Genomic DNA, 15,441 nt, shown 5'->3' with positions numbered 1-15,441 from the left:
TGACACGGGCCAGTCCCAGGCCACTCGGTCCTTTGGTATCTCAAGACTCCTCTTAGCACCTTTTTGTATCTTTCCTTGAAAAATTCTCCTCCTGCATTTTATGTCGTCCACCTGTGGACTGGAGATTGGTGACCACAAATTGATCCTCAAGGACGTGGTGTTTGAAGGTCCCGGGAGCACAACCTTGGGAGGGGAGGGAGCTTAGTGCCAGCCATCCTGGCTTCCTGTCCTCCCAGGCCCTGGCCTTTACCACCTTCCCGTGCGAGGCCACAGGCTGCTGGGTGGGCAGGGGCTCTCTGGGCTGCTGGATCTTCCAGGAACCACTGCTTCGCGTGAGGGGCGGAGCATCTGGGCTCCCTGGAGGTGGGGGGTGAGGGCAGCATGGAGCTGCCAGGAGCCCTGGCCCAGCCGGTGCTTCACTAATGTCGGGGTCTGTGGGAAGGAACACTGACAGAGCCCGAGAGAAGCCGGCGTGGCAGCCGGTGGCCCAGGGCCCTGTGCACCCCAGCTAAAGACTTGACTGCCAGCTCTCGGCTGTGTAGGGCAGTGGCCTGCACACCCCACGGTGCAGTCCCGCTGTGGAATTGCAGGGTCAGAGGAAACATGTCTGCAGAAGCTGAGTCAGAAAGAGGGGGTGCGACCCCAGCGTGATTGTGGAGTAAGACTGTAGGGACGCACAGGCTCTCCCATTGCTCAAGGGGACCTAATTGTCATTGTTTGTTCTTGGCACCAGGTCCAGTCTTGTCCAGGCCAGGCCTGCCTCCCTCAGTGGGCAGACAGTGATTTGTCCCCTGGCCCCAGGCTCCTTTGCCTTCCCACCTGCCAAGCCTGTCTCCCCGGGGACCTTTCTAGGAGCTCTCCAGCCTGCCCCACCTGCAGCCCCACGGGACTGTGGAGGAGGTGGGTGTGGGTGGGGTGGGCGTTTGGATATTAGGCCTGCTTGTCCAGGTGGAAGCCAGAGAAGTTTGGGCTGGAGCCTGGCAGGGAGCTGGTGCACCAGGGACAGTACCCCCTGCCCTCCAGCACTTAGAGAAAGGAGTGGTGGTTTGCCCCTAGTCCTGGGGACACCCCCAGGTATGCGCTGTGGCTGTGCATGGTGGCTGGTCCTCGGAGGCTGGTGATGTGGGAGCTGTGTTCTCTGGGTCCCTGTCATGGCCTCTGATGTGACTGCCCTCGCTGAAGCTGGGAGAAAGGATGATAGAGGATCTCTGAAGGACTCCTGGGAGTGACCTGGCCTCAGCTGGCCTTCGCTGACCCTGAGCTGCAGGTGACCTTGAGATGGAGGTGCCCCATCTGCTGAGTAGCCACTGGACATGGTGTTTGCCCTCCAGTGCTTTAGTGTGTACTTGGCCAGGCTTAATCTGCAGGCAGTCAGAGCTTGAGGGACGGGGGCAGCCTGAACACCCTGGACGGGGGCAGGGGCAGGCTCTGTGGCCAACCCCACAGCAGCCCAGTCCTGGGGTCTGTGTCAGTCCCATGGTGTGGCCTCCACAGCCTGCTGGAGGGCTTTGGTGACATGCCTTTCTTGCAGAAGGAACAGCCCTGTGGCTTGTTAATCTTTAAGTATCGACTTTCCATCAAAGCACATGGAAATTTCTTTGCAGAGAAGAAGTCTGAAATGAACCATTCACTTACTGTGGGATGGAATTTAAAATAGCTTTCCCTTAACAATGAAGTGTTGCTTCTGTTTGTCCCCATTTGGGGAAGATTGGCGTTTGACTAAGGCCCTGTGTGCCCTCGTCTCAGCCTGTTGGGACTCAGCTGTTAGTGGGCTGAGGTCGACGTGGGCAGGCTGCACTCCCCTCCCCAGAGAGTTGCCCTCCTCACCTCCTCCAGCTGCTGGAGGCTGCGTTCCTAGCAGTCCGTGGCTTCTGGCCTCTTGCTCCCTCCTCAAAGCAGCACCCTGGCATAGCATTAGCACGGAGGCCTTTCAGGCCTCCCTCTGCCTCCCAGGCCTCCCTCTGCCTCCCTCTTACAAGGACGCTGTGGCCACAGTGGGGCCACCTGGGCAGCCCAGGATCAGTTCCCTTCTCAGGACCCTTCGCGGGTCACCTCTGCAAAGCCCCTTTGCTGTGTAAGGAGACAAGTTCACAGACATCAGGGATGAGAGCCTGGGTGTCGTTGAGCCACACAGGCTGCCTGTGTGGGCACCCAGGCCCACGGGTACCCTCAGTCAGTGCTGCCTTGATGGGGCCTGCTGAGGGACCAGCTTGCAAACCCCTGCATGGTTGCCAGGAGGCTATGAACAGGGCAAGCTCAGGGCTGGCAGGGAGTGAAGAATGGGTGCAGGTCTGGGTTTCAGTGCCCTTGGCGAGGGGCCTGGCTCAGGGAGCAGCAGGCCTGGGGGAGAGGCTGCTGCTGTGGCTGCGGCAGGCCCATGACTCTCACTGGACGGCTCCCAGCAGTGACCTCCCAGGGCTGGGAAAGCTGCTCCATCTCAACCCCATCCACACTCCTGCAGGCACAGGGGAGGGCCTGGCCTGAAGGGGACCCAGGACCACCCCACTTCTGCAAGGCAGGGTGAAGTTCAGAGTGCTCTATGTGGGTTGCTGCAGGGGCAGTTGGGTCCTAGGGAGCCAACCTGCGGGGCAGGCCTGCACACTGCCTGCCAGCTGGGTGAGCAGGCTCCAGGCCTTTGCAGATACATTGGTCCACCAGCCAGCTGAGGCCCAGCAGCCAGCCCAGGAGGAGTGGCAACTCTGAGAGGCAGTGATGGTGATAAGTGACTGTGAGGCCACGTGCTCCACCCGCTGTCCCCAGGTGCTCCCTCAGCAGCTCACAGGGCTGGCAGAATCCTGAGATCTCCAGGGAAGATCTGGCTCTTCCAGCAGAATCTCAGGCTGCATCCCACACTCAGAGCTCAGGCAGTTTCCAGGCTCTGGCAGGATGTATCTGTCAACTGAAGCTAGACACATGATAGACCCACTCAGAGAGGACCTTGTGTAGGACCTCCGTGCCCCACCCGTGCATGTGCACACATGCACACACATACACCACTGCATGCATGCAGACATACACAAATACACACAAACACAGGCACATGAACCACATGGACACACATGCACAGACCAGGGCCTATATGTGTACACATGCATGAGCACACACACAGCTGCACCCACGGGCACATGCATACACACACACACAGCTGCACCCATGGGCACATGCATACACAACATACAGAGCTGCACCCAGGACACATGTATACACACACACACAGAGCTGCACCCAGGACACATGCATACACATACACAGAGCTGCACCCAAGGGCACATGCATACACACACACACACAGCTGCACCCAGGACACACACATACACACACACAGAGCTGCAACCAGGACACATGCATACACACACACACACACAGCTGCATCCATGGGCACATGCATACACACACACACAGTTGCACCCAAGGGCACATGCATACACACACACAGAGCTGCATTCATGGGCACATGCATACACACACAGAGAGCTGCACCCAAGGTCACATGCATACACACACACACACACACACACACACACACACACAGCTGCATACATGGGCACATGCATACACACACACAGAGCTGCACCCAGGACACACGCATACACACACAGAGCTGCACCCAAGGGCACATGCATACACACACACACACAGCTTCACCCAGGACACATGTATACACACACAGAGAACTGCACCCAAGGGCACATGCATACACACACACACAGAGCTGCACCCAAGGGCACATGCATACTACACACACACAGAGCTGCAACCAGGACACACGCATACACACACACAGAGCTGCACCCAAGGGCACATGCATACACACACACACACAGCTTCACCCAGGACACATGTATACACACACACACAGAGCTGTACCCAGGACACACGCATACACACACACAAAGAGCTGCACCCATGGGCACATGCATACACACACACAGAACTGTACCCAGGACACATGAATACTTACACTTGCACAGGGCTGCATCCATAGGTACATGCATGCACACACACACATGAATGCATGTGCACAGAGCTGCACCCATGGGCACATGCATACACACACACAGAGCTGCACCCATGGGCACATGCATACACACACACAGAGCTGCACCCATGGGCACATGCATACTTATACTTGCCCAGGGCTGCATCCATAGGTACATGCATGCACACACACACACACATGAATGCATGCACACAGAGCTGCACCCATGGGCACATGCATACACACACACAAAGCTGCACCCATGGGCACATGCATACTTATACATGCACACAGCTGCACTCATGGGTACATGCATACTTATACGTGCACAGAGCCACTCCCATAGGTACATGCACGCACATACACACACGAATGCATACACACACAGAGTTGTACCCACAAGCACATGCATACACACACAGAGCTGCACCCACGAACACATGCATACACACACACAGAGCTATACCCACGGGCTCATGCATACACACATACAGAGCTGCACCCACAGGCTCATGCATACATACACACACACAGATGCACCCACGAGCACATGCATACACACACACACACAAATGCACCCACGGGCACATGCATATGCACACAGAGCTGCACCCACGGGCACGTGCATACACACTCACAGAGATGCACCCATGGGCTCATGCATACGCACACAGAGCTGCATCCAGGGGCACGTGCATACACATACACAGAGCTGCACCCACAGGTACATGCATACTTATACATGCACAGAGTTGCATCCATAGGTACGCACATGCACACACACACACATGAATGCATGTGCACATGCACACAGGTGTGGTCTAGGTGCACCAGAGACTTCTAGAGTCAGAATGAACTCTGTGCTGCACTAACTTCTCCTATTATGACCAGATTTTGAGGGAAAAGGGCAGTGCCCTACAGTGGACACCCTGTTTCTAACAGGAGCCTGGTCCCTGGTGCAGCTGGTCTGCTCTGCCCCACTGAGCCCAGGGAGTGTGTGTCATAGGCAGAGGAGCTGTGTGGGGACTTAGGGTCTGGCGAGCTGGGATGGGCTAGAGGGCTGCACAGGCCACTGTGCCCACTGACCTGGCTTTGGGTTGGGTACACAGCTACCCACACAGGGATGGCCCGAGTGCCCAGTGCCCCATGGGAGAGGTGGAGATGGAGCTGTGACTCCTTGCTGGCCCTGGGCCCACAATCCCTCCCCAGCCTCCCTTGTCACTCCAGGCTGCTCAGGATCCCACTGGTCTGCCCTCCCAGCCTGCTGTGGCTCCCTGAGCTCCTCTTGCTGCATGTACCTCCAGTGCCCTGGTCCCTGCAAGGCCTCACCACAACCCAGCCAGCTGACTGGACCCCTCTGCAGCACGTCCCTCTGCACCCTGCTCTGCCTATCCTGTCTGGCTCACCTCACCCATCTGGGCTCAGACGGTCATCCCAGAACCTGAATCTGGACCTGCTTGGCACTGTGTGTTGGCTGTGACTCTGGGAGGTCCCTGGACCTCCATGAGCCTGTTTCCTGTTGTCAATCAGTGGCATAGTCCACTTCCCACAGTGCAGATAGTTCCCAAAACTGCCCTCTGCTTAGTGTCCCTGTTATTCTGCACATTTGGCATTTTCACCTCCTTATGATCATGACCCAGGGCCTGTCGGCAGAGGGAGGTTGGTGAGCTTTGGGAAGTGTGCTCTGCTCTGGAACCACAACCCCTGGGTGCAGACCTTTGCTGCTGTTTGCAGAGTCCCTTTGTGCTCTGCCCTGAGTACTTCCTCATCTGGCACTGAGATTGCTGTTTCCGAACTCAAATGGATGGAATTGTACCATAGGTACTCTTCAAATCTGACTTCTTTCTTTTAACATATTTTTGAGATCCGTCCATGTTATTACATGTCAATTTTTCCTTTAAAAAATTACCAGGTATTATTCTATTGCATGAATGTCACAGAGCAGGATTTCCTCTTCACCGTCCTCCTGATGGACGCTGGGGTGGCTTCCAGCTCTGGGCTGCTGCGACTCAGGTTGAATTCCTGCGTGGATGTGTCTCATTTCTCTTGGGCAAGCACCTAGGAATGGGATCCGCTTGCACGGCAAGTGGTTTAACTTCCTAAGAAATTACTGGGGGCTTGCACAGTGCCTGTGCCCTGTCACGCTCCCACCTCAGCCTGTGGGTTCCAGCCGACGCTTGTGTGGTGGGTCTTGCTGTGTTGGCCACGCTGTTGGTGTCAGAGCTGTCCTGTTGGTTCCAGTCGGCTTTTCTTGGAGATGATGTTACTCCTCAACTTCCCGAGTGCTTCTGGCCTTTTGTAAATCCTCCAGTGACACACCCGACCAAGCTTGCTTATTCTTGATTTCTTGCCATTTTCTATGGGTTTGCAGGAGCTCCTTGTTCACTCTGGCTGCCTGTGGCTGGAGCTGACTCAGAACCTCAGGGAGAAGGAAGAGCACTGGCCAGCAAGCAGGTGGGGCCGGGAGGCTGCTGCAGCAACTCTGTCCTCGGCTGGCTCGTGCTCCGGCTTGCTCCCCCGAGATCGTGGCAAGCAATAGCTCTGGACTTGGGTCCTGCCCCATGATCCTTCTGGACATTTCTGTGATCTGGACACCAGACTGGCTCTTAGGAGCCGTGTTCCTGCTAGTGGGTCCCCTAAAGCGTCAGACTGCTGTTGGAGGAGAGGGTGACATGGAGTGGGGTGAGGGAGGGTGACGGGGACCCTGGCCTTGTGCCCTGGTGCTCCTCCTTGGCGGCAGCAGCTCAGGCCTGGGGCCTCCCCGCTGCTCTGAGGCAGTGTCAGCAAGCATGGTGCCGTGAGTGCTTTCCCAAGACTGGGTCTAAGTAGTTTAAGGTCATCCATGAAGTCAGAGTCAGAATAAAGCTGTGGATATGTATATTTTATCTCTTTCAAGAAAAAACACGATTGCTGACCATCCTGCCCAACAGCATTTGGAGGGAGAAAACTATTTCTCTGGAGGTCTCACCTGCTGGCGTTGGGTGACATCAGCACCCATGGGAGTGGAGTGCCCTGGATTAAATGGTGCCACATGGCTGCTGCTGGTTCACATGCACAGACACAGGTGGGGCCTCATCCCCAGGTGTCCTCGGAAAGCAGTGGTGTGGGCCTGGCTGGTTTCTGATGGTGCTGTGGTTGGGGTGGCTGTGGTAGCAGAGCTGTCCCCTTGAGTGACACTGTCCCCCAAGCAGGAGCAGAGGACACTATGTGTCCTCCATCACAGCATGTGTGGCAGTGGCCATGGCTTCCTGAGGGGCCTGTGTGGCGGGAGAGCCAGTGCCGGAGGTGCTGGGGCTTGGGTGGTGCCTGTCCCCTCCCCTCCCCAGGTGCTGGCAGAACTGGTCCTGGTGATGTGTGCCCTCGCTTGGCCAGGAGCTGACGTGGAGCAGGAAACTGTGGGGGCCCCTGGAGCCAGTGGGTGTTCAACCAGCTGACTGTGGGGAGGGTGGCTGAGAGCTCGTGGTGCCCCATGTTAGACTGCACTGCCCAGCAGCGATGTCCCAGGGAGCCTGCAGCTTCCAGCCATCGGACCTGCTGCTGCCACTCAGTGACTGTCCCAGTAGGTCGCCTGTCCCTAGTAGGAGGTGGACACGTAGGGTCTGTTTTCACCTGACCCGGCTCTGGGAAGGCCCCGCCTGGGTGAGAATGCTTTCCCACACGGGTTCCGGGGAAGGGGTGAGAGCAGCGTCCAGCGCAGGCTGTAGTGCGGTGGGTGTCAGGCCCCAGGCTGGCTCTCGAGGGTGAGGGTCCTCTGTACCCCTCTATGATGATGCCGTTTCACAGGTCAGATTGTGCAGACACAAATGTGTGCACATACTTGAAAGCACGTGCTCATGCATGTACAAGCATGCACACACCTATGAGCACACGTACATGCACACATGCATGTAATGCACAAATGAATGAAAGCATGTGTGCACACAAATGTTTGATAAAAAGACACAAGTACACATGCATGTGCACAGGCACACAGCACGCTCCTGACAGAGCCCTTGAGCCCATGTGAGCATATATGGGCACACACATGTGCAAGCACATATGTGAATGTATGTAAACATGCGCCTTCTGAGCACGCATGTGTGGTCATGCATGTGCCCACACTCACCCAGACTCCCTGACCTCACAGGTCAGGCAGCACTTGGTGCCCTGGATCCAGTTCCTCGTGACCCCTGAGCCCTTCCAGCCCTCCCTATCCCTGAAGCTGGGCACTGCACCCTCCTGTGGCCTTGCACCCCACATCCTGCCCAATCTAGACCCCCACAGGCTTCCTGGAACCCCAAGGAGTGTTGGGTTCCTTTTCAATCAGCCCATGGGAGGCCCCAGGGCCTCTCCTCCAAGAGACCTCCCTTGCCCTCTGTCCAGTGCCATCCAGTGTCTGTCCAGTGACACCATTTCCTCTGGGGTGGGGCAGCGCCCTCACAGCACCCCCCACAGCAGCCCGCCCTGGGGCTGGCCCTGGAAGTTCTTATGCCCTTTCAAGAGCCACCGGGTAGGTTGGGCAGAGGTGGCGCCTGTGCTGGTTAACCAGAAAGTCTCAGGCACACATTTGCATTTTGAAAAGAGGCCCTCAGAGCAATTAGTCTCCAAATAGAATTGTTTTTTTCTGGATTGAAATACATAATGGCAGGTTTGGGAGTGGTGTGGTCCTTGCTAATCGTTCACAGCTGCCAGGGCAGTGACTCTGCTGTTGGGCAATGGCGAGTGGGACAGCGCTGGCCTGAGGCCCTGCCCAGTGAGGCACTCCCTGCCTCACAGCCTTGCCAGGAGGTGCTGGGCCAGCAGTCCAGAGCCTGGGGCTGAGGCCTGGGCCCCTGGGAGGGCTGCCGCCTGGTTCCTGTGTAGTGTCTTTTGTGCATTCACTTGATGGAGTGGCAGGCTGCCCTCTGGGCCTCTCACGACAGCACAGATCCCATCAGCGAGGTCTCTGTTGTGACCTGACCACTTCTGGAAGGCCACCTCCAGGACCAGCTCAGGGAGGTCAGCATGAGGATTCGGGGGATGCAAGCTTTCAGAACTTTCCTGAGCCGGGGCTGTGACGTCATCTGGGTGACACCCATGTGGGGCTTGAAACCCCAGAGGTGAGGGAGAACAGCTGAGCTGGTCATAAGCCATGGCTTCTGGGCCAGGACGTGCAGATGCCAGGGGCTCCTCGGCCGCTCCCAGCTCTGTAGGCACAGCAGGAGGAGGGCCCAGGTGGGTGAGAGAGCCCGTGCAGAGCTGGGAGACTGGATGGACCCACAACTGTGCTGCACAGGGCAGTGACCTGCAGAGGAGCGTGCAGTGTGCAGCGGAGCCGCTGACCTGAACCCTGGAATTCAGGCCCCTGGCCTCAGTGATCAGGCCACTTGGGGTTGTGAGGTAGCCCTGGAATGGGCCCAGGGCAGGCGCCGCGGACTGGTAGTGGGCACCCTGGTAGTGGGAGGACTTCTGCCCAGGGCAGGGGCCCAGTGTTCCCAGCACCGCATGGTCCTGGGAGGAGGAACGTGTGTGCCCCTCAGGGGAACCCCTGCATCTGGGTGTCCCGAGCTGAGAGGGTTCCGTGAGGTGAGCCGTAGTCATGGCCCGTTCAGCTCTGCAGGTGTCCTTCACACTGGGTTCTGTGTTGGCTCAGGGCCTGGGAAGTCAGCAGACAGAATGGCGTCTGTCTGCAGCAGCAGAGGAGGAGGGTGCCTGGGCTTCAGGGTCCTGCTTCCTTGCCCTGGGGCCTGGGACCTGAGGCTTGTTGCAGACCACATCTGGGGTGTGCTCCGGCCTGTCCTGGGCCTGTGCGAGTCATCAGATGAAGGCCTTTGACTGTGGTTTCCGTGACACCGAGATGGGGCTCCTCAGACCAGGCTAGGGGAGATGGGCCATGGGTGGACTCCATGGCTCCAAGCACAGGGTCACTGGGCCTGGGAGGGGCTGGAGCGTCTCCTCAGGCCCTCTGCCTGAGAGGAGGACAGGCCTGGGTGGCCCTGCTGGGGCTCTTCCCTGCTCACACTCTTCTCCAGGTGGCAGCAGGGGCCCCATGGAGAGTGGGCATGAGGGGCAGGTGGCTCCAGGCAGGTAGGAGCTGGCCAGCAGAAAGGCCAGTGGGGTGCCTGAGGGGTGAAGGGTTGATGGAGAGTCCCGTGTGGGGCAAGTGTGATCATCATGAGCGTGGAGAAGTGTAAGCGTCCTGTGCATACCCAGGGTGGACAGAGTGGGTGGGAGTGTGTGTGTGTGTGTGTGTGTAAAATGGTGTGCTGCAGTGTACAGGAGCATCCTATGCACACACCAGGGTGGGCACACGTGAGCGTGTGGGTGTGGAATGGTGTGCTGCAGTGTGCAGGAGCGCCCTGTGTACACACCAGGGTGGGCACTCGTGAGCGTGTGGGTGTGGCACGGAGTGCTGCAGTGTGCAGGGGCGCCCTCGCCGCGGTGCACTGTCAAGGGAGTGAGCGGTGAAGGCATCACTAGCCGCTCTGGCTTGTTGGCAGGATGCTTGTGCATGCTCCACAGATACTTTAGCATTGCGCTGCTCCCGTTGCCTTGGCAACTTCCTGAGCATCCAGAGCCCCTCGTCCTGATGGAGGACACGGGCACCTGTCCTGCTGCGAGACTTGGAGGCCTCCCTGCGGTGGACCCTCCAGTGTGTGGAGCTGGGACCTGGGGAGTGGGAGGTGGGTAGGATGTGTGCAGGACTGGGCCCCGCCATGTTGAGTCCACATGTTCAGGGCTGCTGCCCACTCCCCTTGACCTCCGAGGCAGGCACTGACCTTGCCTGGACCCCACCCAGTTGTTGATGGGGGTGTGAGTCTCTCCGGTCAGGTGGACTAGGTGGCCACCTGAGCCGTGTCCCTCCTGGTGCCTGGTGGTCAGAACTGGGAGGAGTTTTCCCTTCAGTCCCTTCCTCTCCTCTGCCTGAGGCTGCCTCTGGTGCCCACTGCCCTGGAGAGGCCTCTGGGTTCTCTCTTGTGACTGGGCCCGTCCCACGAGCTGTGGGTCCCCAAGGCAGGCAGAGTTCAGGCCCTGTGTCGAGGGCCAGTCCGAGAGAGGTTGGTCAGGAGCTGTGTGTTCTGAGCAAGAGGCTCCACTTCCCGGGCAGACCTGCTACCCGTCTGTGCAGGCCGGGGCCTCTGCCCAGGCAGGTGGCCCTGCAGAGCTGTGAGGCTGCCCTGGGAGGAGGTGTGGCAGGACTCGCTTCCTGAGGGCGCTGCTGGGAGGAGCTCCTCTCCGCTGAGGCCCGGCCTCTCCCCAGGAGCCCTGCGGCCTCTGGGCTGCTGGGAGGAGCTGCAGATGCCTCACTTGGCAGTGGTTCCAACCCTGGCACCGCTCCTTCCAGGCCAGGGAGGCTTCGCGGTGTGGGCGGGGAGATGCCACACCTGGTGCTGCCCAGGTCCTCCTGAGCAGGACTCCCTCAGGCAAATGCTTTAATTGGACTTGCTCTTTTCCTGCTGGTGCCTCTAGCAGCTTCGGAGGCGTGGCCTGTCCTCACCCTTGTACGTGTGTGTAGCTGAGGTCTCGGTGTGGGTCCACCTCCTGGCTGTGGTGGTGTTGGGGGCCGTGGTCTTGGCAGACCACAGGTGTGTGGCACGGGCTTGGCTTGTTTAGAAAGGACGGTGAGACCTTCTGTCCAGGGGCAGTGAGTGGCTTCTTTTGAGGATCTGCTCAGGCATCAGTGTGCAGGCTGCTTGGACAGGGGCTGGCAGGGTGCCAGAGGACCAGCCCTGTGCCCCCATGCCCGTCCCTGCTGGGTTGGGAAGGGTTGTGCAGAAAGGCTGGAACCGTGAGCACTGGTTGGTCAGGTTCCTTCCTCTGGCAGGTGGCCAGGCCAAGGAAGAAGGGGACAGGCTGCCCTGCTGGCCTTGATGAAGGGCCCTGGACACACGTTGCCATGGTGGCTTTGTTCCTGGAAAGGGGAGGCTGTGGGCCTGGGCACTGCTGAGTTTGAGGACGGCGTCTCTGCCTGTGTGAAGTGCGACTGTGTGAGGTGTGAGTGTGCCCTCGCCACACCAGGCCCTGGGCACGTCCCTCCCATCATCACGGCCCAGCAGGTGGGTCTGCCCAGGGCCTTAGTGCCAGAGTGTCACCAGGTCACCAGAGCAGATACAGCTTGCACCTCCTCCACTCCCCAAGCCCACCCGATCCCCCAGAACCAGCCTTACCTGAGGCAGGGGCCAAGTGGACTTGGGGCCATCCCAGGGGTGCCGAGCACCTGGGGTGATGGGAAAGGCCAGGCCTTGAACTGAAGGACCCCTCTGAATGGCTCTGGGGAGGTACTGCTGCCCACCACTTTGGGAGAACCCTGAGTTCCAGCCTCTGTGGGCCACTCCCTCTCTGTCCCTGGTGGCCTTCCTGCAGTCCCAGGAGCTGAGTGCAGCTGGCCTAGGGATGCTGTATTATCTGGCCGCTGTCCTAATACATAATTTATGGAAGTTTCCGGTGCTGCCTGGGATGTCAGCAGAAACCCTGGGGCACAGACCCAGTTCTCTCAGGCCTGCAGGCCCCATGACCAGAGTGGTCAGGAAGCAGCACTGGGTTTGGCTGGCGTTTCCGCTGTAAATAAAGGTGGGGGTGGTGAGACTTTGGCCCCCGCAGGGTCCAGCCTGGAGGCCAGTGCCAGGCCCTGGCTCTGTGCACCTTCCTGGGCAGGAAAAGCCAACATTGTTCTAGATCTGGGGGTCTCAGCCCTGCTGCCACATCTGATGTTGCTCCCACTCAGCTGGTGCCCTGTGGGAAGGGTCCGCACGGGACCCCAGGTTAGGGGTTGAGGACAGCAGCAGGCTCAGAGGCAAGCTGGGGTGCTCAGAGGGCTGCCACTGAGACTAGCCTGCCTTCAGGGAAGGCCCAGAGCCACAAGTGGGTGGAGTAGCAAGGCCAGGGAGCCTAGTGACCTGCAGTCGCCTGGAGGCGCCAACTGAGGCAGAGCCTTCCAGCCACTCGGGTGGTAGCCAGGGATGCCAGGACTCAGTCCTGGCCGCTGGGGTCTGCTTGCTGCTCTGCTTTGGGGTGGACGGTGGAGGATGGGGAGATGGCTGACTGGGTGCTTTGAGATCCATGGGCAGTACTGGAAACACTGGTCATCACCTGGCATGCCCTCCAGGCTTCACGTCCCTCCGCAGACAGAGGAGTCCAGGGTCAGGGCCAGAGCAGACATCTGCTGCCCTGTTTCCAACAGGTGAACTTCTGTCCCAGGAGCTGGAGACGTCTCCAGGAGCCACAAAATACAGTGGCCGGCACCAACCAGGGGCCGAGGGTTAGTAGAGAGCGACCTTTTCTGTTTAAGGTCCCATGTTCCTTACGAGAGCACCTGGGGACATAGGGGCACCCCTGGCCCCGTGGCGACTGAGAGCCAGCTCCGGGCCTGCCTGTGTCTGGAGCAGCCTATGGCAGACAGGAGGCTTTGGGCTGAGTGCTCCCGAGGAGGGCCCCCGGGAAGCCCCAGGCATGGTCCGCTCCTTCTGCAGAGGCCGCTCAAGCTCTGGAGAAGTTGGACTGGGAATTCTCTTCAAGTGGGAGTTCGCGGGATCAGGCGACACACGTAAGACTTAATCGGCTTCCACGTGGAGTGTAGCATGGGCAAGCTAAAACTCCAGACAGCCCCACTGCTAGGGCAGAACTACCTGTGGACCAAGGGGCTGGTTCTGTGGGCAGCGGTGGGTCCAGGGCCTCCCCTGGTGATGATGAGGCAGGCTGAGGCAGCAAAGGTCCCCTCTGCATTCAGGGCCAGGGCAGTCCTGTGACTGGGCAGTTCCCTTGCCTTGGCTTCTCTGGCTCTAAGGTGCTGGACCTCTGGGCATCAGGACTGGGGTGTCAGAGCAGCACCTTGGGTCTGCAGGAGGCCTTCTGTCTGCAGGGGCAGCTGATGACAGCAGAGTGACTCACTACCTGTAGCAGGTCTGTTTTTACCCTCCCAGGGGCTGTCTTCTCTGCCTCCCTGTCGGTGGGCATGTCTGTTGTAAGAAAAGCCCTGGCTTACGGAAGCCCAGTGGTTTGTCTGGAAGGTGCCGCTTCCAAGCCTGCAGAGGGCACGCACTGAGGGCCAGAGCCACGCAGGGTCTGTGGGAATCGGGAAGGGAGTCTGGCCAGACACATGAAGGGAAAGGGGTAATTTTATTAACAGGAAATGTTCAGCACTACCTACTCCTTCTGCTTCGGATTGTGGGGTTGCCAACAGTGGCCCTTGCTCTGGCCTTCCCTCTCCCTGTCTCTAATGGGGCTGCAATGCTGTCTTCGGGAGTGACCACGCCCTCTGCCCCTCCAGCTCCCCTCCACCCCCCACAGCAGGACCAGGGCACGCGGCCCTGTGTACCAGCCAGATGTGCTGGGGGCTCCTGATCCAGAACACCCCTGTTCGCGGCACAGTCCTGGCAACCTGTGGTCCCGAGAGGCAGGAGTAATCTGTGTGAGGCCAGCTGGAGCAGGCCATGCAGCACGGCCCACTTGAGGAGAGAGCTCCTGTCCTTTCCTCTGCCGGTGTCTGCTTTGCCCCTAGCCCAGCCTCGAGGGTGGACGAGACTGAGAGCAAAGTTAAGTGCGTGTGGAGAGGGTCCATCTGGGCGCTCGCCTTGGGCAGCAGTGACGATATCTGTCAGTCGTTACTGGACTCACCTCCTGAGCTGAGCCCAGCTGTGGCCCTTGGACAGGGCCTGGTGAGGCTCCCGGTGGCTTGCACGCACCTCCTGACAGCACCTGCGGAAGGAGGATCCGTTCTCATGGCAACGACCGTGCTTCCCATGGCCAGCTCTGCAAAGTGGAAACCTTTGAAGAATGAATTTTAAAGCCCTTGATTTTGAAATATTTATGTGCACTGGGAAGAGCCTGTGTCCCTCAGCCTGCTACGCACAGAGGAGGGGACATGAGGCTGGAGCTCCCAGCTCTGCCTTCGCCAGCCACAGGGCAGGCAGGGACTTCCCCACAGCTCCTTGACTCCTGGAGGAACTGGTCCGTGCTGCCCAGGCCGGCTGGGAGTCCAAGTGGCTTTCCTGCCACACAGGTTCTGCTCTGAGAGCCGTCTGGTGCTCTGGTGTTCTGCTCTGAGAGCCCCTGGTCACAGGCCCATCAGCTTCAGAAGGACCTCTGCATCGACTTTATGAAAAACAGGAACCCCATCTGGATGCTCGCTGCCTGTCCCTACTCCTCAGCCCGTCTCCCTGACCTCAGGGCGTGTGCTTGTGGGTGGTCCCCGCCAGGGCCAGGGAGGGGAAGCTGTTGCTAATGGGCGGGTTTGGGCAGAGTCAGGAACTCGAGCTTTGATTCTCTTACAGCGAGGATCTTCACGTGGCTGCAGGGCCGGGCTGACCCGAGGGTGGGCGACAGTCTAGCTCGGGGCCCTTGGCCTGGTGGGGTCTTCTTCCTGGGGTGACACTGACCCTGACACTGGGGGAGCCCCTGGAGTGCTCTCCAGTCTGTGAGTTTGGAATGCACGTGTCCCATGAGGTCTGCTCCCTCACTGGCTGCAGGAGGCAATGGCCTGAGGCCACCTGGCACTGCTGCTCCTC

General features: G+C 59.0%; 1 protein-coding gene across 4 annotated transcripts in view; it reads left to right on the top strand.

Annotated features, from left to right (window-relative positions):
• The window catches only part of Stk32c (serine/threonine kinase 32C), a 75,017-nt gene that overhangs the window by 22,341 nt on the left and 37,235 nt on the right, over positions 1–15,441 (top strand). The window contains exon 1 of one of the 4 annotated variants that reach the window (XM_047554452.1): positions 9,021–9,057. The exons of the other annotated variants lie outside the window; for them this stretch is intronic. The gene's annotated coding sequence lies outside the window, so the exon portion shown is untranslated. Of the gene's footprint in view, positions 1–9,020; positions 9,058–15,441 lie in introns of those variants that run through there. 4 annotated transcript variants of the gene reach the window in all.

Source organism: Sciurus carolinensis, chromosome 5 (genome assembly GCF_902686445.1).
Source record: "Sciurus carolinensis chromosome 5, mSciCar1.2, whole genome shotgun sequence".
Classification (NCBI taxonomy): Eukaryota; Metazoa; Chordata; class Mammalia; order Rodentia; family Sciuridae; genus Sciurus; species Sciurus carolinensis.
Note: the sequence above shows the minus strand (reverse complement) of the source record. Positions and strands in the feature narration are given on the sequence as shown.